Below are 12,047 nucleotides of genomic sequence, written 5' to 3' on the forward strand. Positions count from 1 at the left end.
TGTGGCATCCAATCCAAGACATAGTGTGCCACCTGGTCCTGGACAGATCCAGCCTACCTCTGATGATCCCTTAGGAATCTGTGTTTCTCTCCTGCTTTGGCAACACTTGTGTGCTTTGTCCCATCAAATATTGAATCAGTCCGGAGTGTCCACCATTGGCAGCACACACTTTGTATGTGAGGGGAGTTGTTTTTCTGTACCTATTGCAGTATTCCCATGCACAAGAGGCACGTGCAGACCAGACAGACTGTACATTAGAGGAGATGTAGAGCTTGGCTCCCCTTTTATTCCCTTCCTCCCTCCCCTTTATTCTCTGTGCCTTGGGCTGGAATCAAATGTCAGATCAAAATAGTAGAGACAAAATGTTCCTGACAAGAAGCAGCTGGAAGTTGATGTATGCAGGGGTTGCACTGAAGTTCTGATGAACCTGACAGGGATGGATGTGACAAGACCAAGCTCAGTAACTCCCCTGTGAAATCTCTGCTGATACTGCACCAAGCATGGATCACTGTGCTCCAACCTGTGTGCCGTTGGCAACCCCAGGATCCTGTTACCTTTTCAGTGCCAGATTGGTCAAAGTTTTTTGTTTAATTTTTACTTACAATTTTGTACAACTAAATGGGGGGGGGGAATTGTCAAAATTAAAATTTTTTCATAGGAAAATGTTTTGATGAATTTTTTGGGGGGGATATTGGAAACTTTTTTGGCTTTCTAATTCAAATTTTGAAATGCCATTTTTTTTTTCATTTTGACATTTCCACATTGGAATGTTTCTTTCCATGAAAAGTTTTCATATTTTGACTTTTTATTTAGTTTCAGCAAGAAAACAAACATCAAACTATTGGATTTTCTGTTGGGATGGGAATTCTGGTTTTTAAACAGCTGTAGTTGGGGCAGTTTTCTGTTCATTCAGTAAACCGTCTGACGTTTTCAAGAATCTGTAAATGAGTCTGAACAAACATTTTAAAATAATCCACTATTTCCTGCTCTGTCTGTGCATCTTTGTAACAGTCTTTTCGGAATAGATCTCCGGTTTTGTGTGGAAGAATCAGGAGAATTGGTGGAAACCAAACTGGTTGAGGCTAGAACTCTTCAGTTCCCTTTCACAGGTGGGTTTTGGGTCAGTGGGAAGGTGAACACCCAGTTGATGGTTGTGCTCTAGTTCTTATTGTAAACAGCCCACTTCTCATTTGTAGTCTTTGCCTTTGTTTAATCCTGTTGTCTAGAAAAGTAGATGAACAGAACATGAGGAGAAAGGAGGAGTATCCCTATTGCAATAGATGGTCACATGTCTTACCTTAAAAAAATTGATCAGGTGATTTTTGCATATGCCCAGTTCTTAACCAGCACTGGGACCACCTTTACACTGTAGTGCTACCAGCACTCACCCCAAACAGTGACCACCTTCCATGGCATACAACCCCTGCATTTGGTGTGAGGCACGCTCTCTGGTTCACCATCAATAGTTAACTATTAATTATCTGAGTTAATTGTCTTTTATGGAAACTTTACAAATGTTGCCCTGACCATGTTCATGTGGTGAGGTGTCTGACTGCAGGAGGACTGTGAGGCTTACACTGGCTACTGCTCACACATCTTGCCACGGAGCCTTTTTGATTCAGGTTATCAGTGTGTGTAGAAGTGGGACTAGCAAGGGCTTCAGGGGGTATCTAGCTGGTGGAGGGCGAAGGCAGATGTAGGAAGGAGCTGGTGAAAGTGCTGGTGTGAGGACTAAGGAGGCTGGTGTTCTCGTGGGGGATAGACAAAGCAAAGGTAGAATATAGAGTATTGCAATCGTGTGGGTAGGTGGATGGGTGCACTCTGTTTACTTCCTGCCCACGTGCAAGCTTTGGTAAGTCCTCTTCTCACACATGCACACTGTCGTGAACTGCTTGTCCCATGTACAATACACACTTGCACACTCTTCTTAAACCCAGTTTTGATGCTGCACTCACATAAGCATGTGCACACAGATCACTGTATTCTTGGTCTGTGTAGCGGCGTGGCCCCCCACTCCTGCCCTGAAGGGCTTGAAATCAGCCCTGGGAGAGGGCTGTGGCTGGGAGCAAGCAATTCCTGGGCTGATTGGGGAAGCAGGCTCAGCTGTGGTCACACCCCAATCAGGGCTCAGCTGGCCCTTATAAGAGGGCAGGAGCAGACAGTCTTCTCTAGTTGTGGAGAGAGACGGGCCTGGCTGCTGGGGAGCGTACTGGAGTACCTGAGGTGGAGCAGGGCTGGGGGAAGGCCAAGGGAGCTGGGGAGCTCCAGCCTGGAAACCCCCCCAGGCTGCAGGCCTAGTGTAAGGCTGAATAGGTACTGGGGTTGCAGGGGGCAGCCCAAAGGTAGGCAGAGGCAGAAGGTCCAAAGCCCCCTTGTCTATGATGATTGGCTTATACGCTGCAGTCTGCCCCGGTGTGCGGGGGCTCAATGGTCACTGGCAGTAGCCAAAGACTGAGGCGAGGTGGGGATAGTGGGTGGGGGCTCCCCAGGGCTAGGAGACCCAGAGACAGTGGGGGTACTGCCAGGGGGCAGCACCCTGGGTAAAAGGGGCACCGGGGTCCAGGAGGGACACGGGGGCCAGCAGCAAGCGGGCCACTGGCCTGCAGAGGGTGCTCCGGAGGCTGGAAGAGCTAATTCCCTGAGAGACCAGCAGGAGGCGACACGGGTGAATCCTGTCCCATGACAGTCTCGTTCCCAAATGGGATAGAGCAGCTATTCTCAGCAGTTGGCTCTGGTTCTGTGCCCACACTGACTACAACGTGAACTTTGATTTTAAGTTCACACTGCTCACACAGAGAATATTCTCACCAGGGCTCAGACTGGAGACAAAAGGGATATATTCACCTAACTCAGAACACACAGAAATCACCTGATCCATCAGGAATATTCTCAGCAGCAGGCTGTCTGGTTCTGTACTTATTATGGATAGAATAGGCAATTTCCCTGCGATATGTTCTGGTCTGTGTTCATATTGGCCAGTGAGCTCTGGCTATCACTGTTTATCTCCTGTGCACACAGCATGGTCTCCAGACCAAAAGTGTGGGGCAAGGCCCCTGGATTTTGCAGCACTCCAGTGTGGAAATTCTGTTTCTCCTTGGCTCAGAATTCTGGTAGTGCACATAATTATAAAGACAAGTGCCCACAAGGAAGGTGGCTCCTTCCACTTGATCCAAGCTTTTACACTAGTAACTCACACAGAATTAACAGTCTCTACATGGTCTGTATGCTCCTGAGCAATTAAGCCTCTGCCATGGTAAACTCAAATCTGGCTAGCAATAAGGACACCTGTCTGTAAATTTAGTTGTGGTTCAAGCAGGAATCACTCACATATGCTTATTATGGCTGCTTCCTCCATCAGTTGGTCTCAAGTCTGAATAGAATCATAGAAATTTAGGATTGGAAAGGACCTCCAGAGGTCATCTAGTCCAGCCCCCTGAGCTGAGGCAGGGCCAAGTACACCTTGACCATCTCTGACAAGTGTTTTTGTCCATCCCATTCTTAAAAACTCCCAATGATGGGGATTCCACAAACTCCCTTAGAAGCCTGTTCCCATACTTAACTACCCTTGTAGTTAGCTTTCCCTAATATCTAAATCTCCCTTGCTGCCATTTAAGCCCACCATTTCCTGTCCTACCTTCATTAGACACAGAACAGTTGATGACTGTCCTCTCTTTAACAGCCCTTACCATATTTGAAGACTGTTATGAGGTTTCTCTTCAGTCTTCTCAAGACTAAACATGCCCAATTTTTTTAACCTTTTTGTCTAGGTCAGGGTTTCTAAACTTTTTATCATTTTTGTTGCTCTCCGCTGGGCGCTCTCCAATTTGTTTGCATCTTTCTTAAAGTCAGGCATGCAAAATTGGACATAATATTCTGGCTGGGACCTCACCAGTGCCAACTAGAGTTGGGACAATTACTTCTGGTATCTTAGATATGACACTACTGTTACTATAGCCCAGATTGAGATTTGTCTTTGTCACAACTGCATCACGTTGTTGACTCATAGTCAGTTTGTGGTCCACTATAACCCCCAGATCGTTTTCAGTGGTAGACTGCCTAGCCAGTTACTCCCCATGTTCTATTTGTGCATTTGATTTTTGCTTCCTAAGTGGAATACTTTGCACTTGACTTTATTGAATTTCATCTTGTTGATTTCAGACCAACTCATCAAGGACACATTGAATTCTAATCCTGTTCTCCAAAGTGCTTGCAATCCCTCCCAGTTTGCAGTCATCTGCTAATTTTATAAGCATATTCTCTTCTCCATTATCCAAATGATTTAATGAAAATATTGAATAGTACTAGACCCAGGACAGAGACCCCAACAGATATGACCTCCCAGTTTGACAGTGTACCATGGATAACTACTGAGTACTGTTTTTAATCAGTTGAGTATCCATCTTTATAGCTACTTCATCTAGATCACATTTCCCATAGTTTGCTTATGAGAACGTTTTGTAGGACCATCAAAAGTCTTACTAAAATACATCATGTCTACTTCTTTTCCTCCATCCACTAGGCCAGTAACCCTGTCAAAGGAGGAAATTAGGTTGGCTTGGCTGGTTTGTTCTTGACAGATCCATTACTTATCACTCCATTATCCTCTAGGTGCTTACAAATTGATTTAATAATTTGTTCCAGTATCTTTCCTGTTAAAGAGAGGCTGATTGGTCTATAATTCCCTGGGTCGTCTTTGTTGCCCTTTAAAAAATGATAGGTATTGTGTTTGCTCTTCTCCAGTCCTCTTGGACCTGGCATATTCTCCATGAGTTCTTGAAGATAATTGCTTACGGTTCTGAGATTGCTTTAGCTTGTTCCTTAAGTACCACAGGATGAATTTTGTGAGGCTCTGATGACTTGAATACATCTATCTTATCTAAATATTCTGTAGCTTGTTCTTTTCTTTTTCTGGCTTGTGTTTCTTCCCTCTTGTTAATAGTAATTGTGTTTAAGCATCTGGTCACAATTACCCTTTTTAGTGAAGACTAAAGCAAAATAGGCATTAAATATCTGTCGTCTTGATGTTGTCCGTTATTGGCTCTCCTTCCCCGCTTAAGTAGAGGAACTATACTTTCCTTTGTCTTTTTTTTTTGCTCCTAATGTATTTAGAGAACTACTTCTTTTTGCCTTTTATGTCCTTGTCTAGGTATAATTCATTCTTCTTTGAGTGATTGCTCATGTGTATTCCACAATAGGTGTGCGTGCTCCCCACGTGCACCGGTGCCGGAAGTTTCCCCCCCTCACGGTACCCGTAGGGAGGGAGCGCCCCCTACCTGGCATGGTATAAGGGGAGCTGCGCACTCGCCCCATTCTCAGTTCCTTCTTGCCTCCAGTGAAGGTGCGTCGGAACTGCTCTGCTCCAGCTTTGCTGTAGCTCGTCCCCAGAACTGTTCATTTGTTCAGTGTTAATACCTGTAGTTAGTTAGCCTGGGCCGGGGCATGCCCCACACCCCAGGGTTTAAGTCGTGCGGCTCTTGTAGGTTTTCTATGCCAAGAAGTGACTCGCACGCAGGCTGTTTGCGCTGTTTAGGAGAAACCCATATCAATGAAAGGTGCAAGATTTGCAAGTCTTTTAAGCCTCGGACCAAAAGAGAAAGGGACATTAGGCTCCGGGCCATCCTGAGGGAGTCAGCACTGACCCCGACTGCGGCATGCTGCTCCGAACTGGTACTCCGCACTGCGGCGTCGGTACGCGGTGACCCTTCGATGCCATCGACCGGTCGGCACCGCTCCCCATCCACGGGGCATGCCAAGAGGGCCAGGAAGACTCCCTCTTCGCAGTGTCACTGAGATAGAGGCTAGGCCCATGTCGGGCAGTCCTTGATCCCCACCGGGCCCCAGGCCTCCGACTCACGTTGAGTGCAGTACCCCAGCCCCTTCGGAACAGGCCTGTCTGGATGCCATCCACGCCTGAAGCCCTCCAGGCGGCCCAGGACGTTATGTCCATGCCGGTGCCCGGAGCGCCACCGATGTCGGCCCCACGCTCCAGAGGCAAGCTGCTGCTGTGACCTCAGCAGTTGCCTCTGGCCTGGCACCGGTCTCGGTTGAGGGAACCTTCCCGACGCCGTTCACCACCCAGCAACCTCTTGGGGGAGAGTCCATATGGATCGCCCTCGACACCGACCAGACTGTCTGGCTGGGTTCCGTCCAGCTGGGACTCTTGGCACCGCTCGTCCTGAAGGAGCAAATATTGACGGGGCCGCGGTGGGCGTCGCCAATGGTCCTTGTCTCGGAGAGGGTACTGCAGTCGGTCAAGGCATGGTAGTCAATGCCATTCCCACTCGGACTCCCGCTCCAAGTCTCCGCCAAGACATTGCAGCTCCAGCATCTCGCTGTCGCAGGTCTGCCTGTCGAGGCTGTTCGCGGAGCAGCTGTTACCATTGGTACCAGTCCTCCACATCGAGATTGTGGTTCTGTGGCCATCGTAGATCCTGGCACCGCCGCTCCTCCCGGTCCAGAGACAGCAGCAGATCTTACGCCAGCCCGGTCTCCATTTGTAGCCGTCCTTCGATGGGCCAGGCCAGCCAACCCGAACAGGTGCGGTGGCACCGAGCATCATGGCCAGCCCAATGGTACCAGTGGGCACCGTGGCCTCCAGCGCAGCCCCCAGTGGGAGCTCGCTCGGTGGCTGGAGCTTCAGAAGCACTATCAGCCTCCCTCTCCAGACCCCCGAGAAAGGTGTCGGTGGGACATATGTCCTTGGCACCATGCCCAGAGCCCGACCAGGTGGTGGGCTCTCTGGTGCTGCCTGACACCCAGAGCACTGCACTGGCTGCCTCGCCCTGCCTGGAGGAGGCGATTGTGGCCCCGCCCCCCTCCACCCCGCCAGAGGATTTCAGGGCCCACCAAGAACTCTTAAAGAGGGTGGCAGCAAGCCTCCATCTCCAAGAAGAGGAGATGGAGGATCCCTCAGACTCCCTGTTTAACGTGTTGTCCCCATCGGCACCAGATAGGGTGGCCTTGCTTCTCCATGAAGGGGTAGCTAAGATTTCAAATGCCCTGTGGGAAACACCGGCCTCGTTGGCACCATCTCTAAGAAGGCAGAACGCAAGTACTTTGTACCCATTAAAGGGCATGAATACTTGTATACCCACCCGGCGCCCAACTCCCTGGTGATCGAGTTGGTCAACCACAGGGAACGGCAGGGTCAGCCAGCCCCGACCCCAAAGAACAAAGACTCTCGGAGACTGGACTCTTTCAGAAGGAAAATTTATTCATCTTCGAGCTTCCAGTTACGAGTGGCAAACCATCAGGCTCTCCTGGGCCGGTACGAATTCAATCTGTGTTGCTCCATAGCCAAGTTTGAAGATTCCCTCCAGCAGTGTGACAGGAAGGAGTTCAAGGCGCTAGTAGAGGAAGGGCCAGCGGCCGCTAGGGCATCCCTGCAGGCAGCCTCGGATGCTGCAGACACGGCCGCATGATCAATGGCCTCCGCGGTGTCCATGGGACGGGCGTCATGGCTCCTGCTCTCTGGGCTGTCCAGCAAGGTGCAGTCTTCCGTGCAAGATCTCCTGTTTGATGGGAAAGCTCTGTTTGCGGGGGAAACTGATACAAGGCTGCATGACATGAAAGACTCCCACATGACCCTCCAGACTCTGGGCCTCTAAGTCCCAGCTCCGGCAAAACCTAAGTTCAAGCCACAGCAGACTGCTGCCCAGGCCACCCTCCCGAAATATGAGGCTGCCCATAAGAAGCAGCAGGAGTATAAGAGACGCCCTCAGAGGCAGTCTCGGCCTGCCCCCCAGCCTGGGTCCTCCAAGGGCAAGCAGGCGGGGAAAAGACACTTTTGACGGGATGCTCAGGGGCACCGCGCCAGTCCTCACCAGGGATCCACCCCCAATAAAGCTACCCTTCTCCAACTGGTTGTGTGCTTTCCTCCTGGAATGGTTGTGGCTAACCTCGGACCGATGGGTCCTCAACACCATCTCCCGGGGTTACACCCTCCAGTTTACTTCCTCCTTGCCCAACCACCCCCCACCCTCCTCCCTCTTGGGGGACCCCTCGCACGAAACTCTACTCAAGCAGGAGGTGGGGCTGCTCCTAGGACTAGGAGCGATAGAGGCGGTGCCCAAGGAGTTCATGGGCAAGGGGTATTACTTCCGTTATTTCCTTATCCCGAAGGCCAAAGGGGGGCTCAGGCCCATCCTGGACCTGCGAGGTCTGAACCAGTACATGGTGAAACTCAAGTTCCGCATGGTCTCCCTGGCCTTCATCATCCCCTCCCTGGATCCCGGGGACGGGTACGCTGCCCTCAATCTACAGGACGCGTACTTCCACATCCACATCCACATCCACATATTCGACTGGCACAGGCGCTTCCTGCGTTTCGTGGTGGGACAGAATCATTACCAATTCACAGTCCTCCCGTTTGGTCTGTCCACTGCCCCCAGGGTGTTCACAAAATGCATGTCGGTGGTAGCGGCCTACCTCAGACAGTGGGGGGTCCAGATATTTCCCTATCTGGACAATTGGCTTGTCAAGGGCACCTCCCAGTTGCAGGTGAGGGATCACATGGCGCTCCTCCTATCCACGTGCACCGCCTTGCGCCTGTTGGTAAACAACACCAAGTCCACGTTAGTCCCGGTCCAAAGCATAGAGTTTATTGGGGCGCTCCTGGACTCAGTGTTGGCCAGGGCATCTCTCCCGCCAGAGAGATTGGAGACCCTGAAAGGTCTCATCGACTCGGTCACAAGATTCCCAGTGACAACGGCCAAGGTTTGCCTGCAATTCTTGGGTCACATGTCGGTGAGCACGTACGTGGTCCGTCACACCAGACTCAGGATGAGTCAAACTCAAAAGTAGATGGCCCTTCGCTCACCGCGCTTATTTGGCAAAGTGGTCCTGTTTCTCTAGGTGGGTGGCAGACCAGGGTGTCTCCCCGGTGGCCGCCCCGATCAAGCTTATCCTTGATTACCTCCTCCACCTGAGGGCCCAGGGCCTGGCGCCCTCATCAGTCAAGGTGCACCTGGCAGCCATATCGGCCTTCCATCCGCTGGTGCAAGGGCACACGGTATTTTCCCATGCTATGACTGGCCAGTTCCTTAAGGGTTTGGACTGTCTTTTTCCGTATTCTAGACCCCCGATTCCCACATTGGGACCTAAACCTGGTGTTGGCTCGTCTCACGGGGCCCCCATTTGAACCACTGGCCACGTGCTCCTGGTCTCACCTCTTGTGGAAGGTGGCTTTCCTGGTTGCAATCATGTCGGCCAGGCAAGTCTCGGAGCATAGGGCCCTGACCTCCGAGCCACCGTACACGGTCTTTCATAAGGACGAGGTCCAGCTCTGCCCACACCACGCGTTCCTCCCGAAGGTGGTCTCCGCCTACCACATGGGTCAGGACATTTTTCTACCAGTCCTCTGCCCCAAGCCTCACGCGTCCAGTGAGGAGCGCCGTCTCCACATGCTAGATGGGCGGCAGGCTCTGGCTTTCTATCTCAAGTGGACCAAGCCGTTCAGAAAGTCTTTGCAACTGTTTGTCGCCTCGGCTGAGCGTGCGAGGGGCCAGCCGATTTCCACTCAATGGCTTTCCAATCGCATCACTTTGTGCATCCGTTCCTGTTATGAGCCGGCGGGTGTTTCCCCGCCACCCATTGTGAGGGCACACTCGACTCGGGCGCAGGCCTCATCAGCTACCTTCATGGCCCCCATCCAGGACATCGTAGGGCCGCCATCTGGTCTTCGGTTCACACGTTCACCTCGCGCTATGCGATCGTCCCCCAAACTAGGGATGATGCTGGATTCGGCACGGCTGTCCTCCGTCCTGGGAACTTGTGAACTCCTACCCACCTCCAACAGATGTAGCTTGGAATCACCTATTGTGGAATACATATGAGCAATCACTCCAAAAAGAAAAGTTACCTTTTCCGTAACTGGTGTTCTTCGAGATGTGTTGCTCATGTCTATTCCACATCCCACCCTCCTTCCCCTCTATCGGAGTTGTCTGGCAAGAAGGAACTGAGGGTGGGGGGAGCGCGCAGCTCCCTTATACCATGCCAGGCAGGCGCCACTCCAGCGGTCGCGGGGGGCCCTCCCCCCCAGGGGTACTGCTAGGGGGAAAACTTCCAGCACGTGGTACGCATGCACACCTATTGTGGAATAGACATGAGCAACACATCTCGAAGAACACCAGTTACGGAAAAGGTAACTGTCTTTTTTGTCTTAGCGTTTCTGATTTTAAGCAAGTTCCTGTAACCTGGCAGGATATCGGTCAGTATATTATCCACCTTCTGTACATACAGGCAACATTTCTACTACCTCTTTCTTCAAACACATTCAGTTAAGGCCTAGCAGAGTTTGAAAATCTGAAATTACCAGTATCCTGTTGGTTATAAGGTAAGTGGAAATGGATAACATTTACCCTGGCTTTCAGTTCCCAAATAGTTTTAATGGCAAATTTTGGTTGTGGCATCTGGGAAGTCACCTGCAGTAACTGCAAGAACATATAATTCTGAAACACATGAAAAAAGTTGATAACTAGTGGGACGGAACTGCAGAGAGGTGGGAATGGGAGAGTAGCAACCCTCCTTGTCCAAATATTATAGATTGCGATTAGGACAGAGCAAATGCAAAATACAGCGAACAATTTCTTTATTCCAGGAATTTCTAACAAACAGATTGTGCGTCAACCACTCTTCTAGCAATGCAGGTTAAACTTTTTGAAAGCATCTGAGTGATAAAGGAGCATAAGAGCTGCTGAAAGTAGCTGGGACTTGTGTTCCTGAGGCACTTTTGAAAATCGCACTCTCCTGCAGAAAGGATGCACCTACTTCATCCAGCAGACTGTGAGGGGAACTCATGTCACTATGCCATACCCAGAAACCAACTCTGAGGTTTCTTTTCCTTTTGCAGTTTCATTTGAGTAACTGGCTTTGATTCACACATTGTTTAATTTTATACAGCACCTCAGATGCCTGGAGATGGATGGGTCCTTTAGAAAACAAATGAATAAACTATTCCCTTTCTCTTACCCATTGAATGAAAATGTGACATTAGACCAGACCTAACGGTGATTTCTGTAAAAAGAAAAGGAGTACTTGTGGCACCTTAGAGACTAACCAATTTATTTGAGCATGAGCTTTCGTGAGCTACAGCTCACTTCATCAGATGTTTACCGTGGAAACTGCAGCAGACTTTATATACACACAGAAATCATGATTTCTGTGTGTATATAAAGTCTGCTGCAGTTTCCACGGTAAACATCTGATGAAGTGAGCTGTAGCTCACGAAAGCTCATGCTCAAATAAATTGGTTAGTCTCTAAGGTGCCACAAGTACTCCTTTTCTTTTTGCGAATACAGACTAACACGGCTGTTCCTCTGAAACCGGTGATTTCTGTGACATCCTGCTAGAGACTTCCCTGAAACTAGTTACAATGTCTGTCTTTGTTTGCAGCCAGTTAGAAGCTTGGTGCCCTGTGCTAATGTATGCTTATTCTATAGACTTCACTTTGAGTGGTGGGCGCCCAGTTCTTCTGCAAACCCGGCCTTTAGTGTTTATGAAGCACTTTGACTCCCCTCACTATGAAACTCACTATAGATGTGCAAGGTATTGTTTGTTTGTTATGCTGAAAGTTACCACCCAATCAATGTAACTTCAATTGCTAATGGAACACATTTAAGAGAAAATTTTTAAACACCTTCAGGTAAATGGAATGAGGAGTAGTAAAATCAACCTGAGTTTATAAAGAGGGGACAATAGTCTTGGGCCTAAAGCAGGTGAATGGCAGACAGGAATCTAGTCTCTACTCCTGTATCAGACTTCTGCTGTGACTATAGAGAAGAATAAAACCCCCCACAACATCTTTTTGCCCCCCCATCCCAAAACCACCCCACTGTTGAACCAAAACTCTCTGCTGTGCACACAACTCTCCCCCTGGGGAGAGGATGAGAGTGAATGAACCGCGTGTGACAGATATTAATTATGTCACTTAATGCACCTCTGGAAGTTGCTCAGATACTATGGTATAAACACCTGTCTAGAATAGAAGCCACTGAATAATTGTAAATAATTGTAAACATTGTAAGGAAAGTGGTCACTTTAGATAAGCT

The sequence above is a fragment of the Caretta caretta genome, chromosome 1, assembly GCF_965140235.1.
Source record: "Caretta caretta isolate rCarCar2 chromosome 1, rCarCar1.hap1, whole genome shotgun sequence".
Classification (NCBI taxonomy): Eukaryota; Metazoa; Chordata; order Testudines; family Cheloniidae; genus Caretta; species Caretta caretta.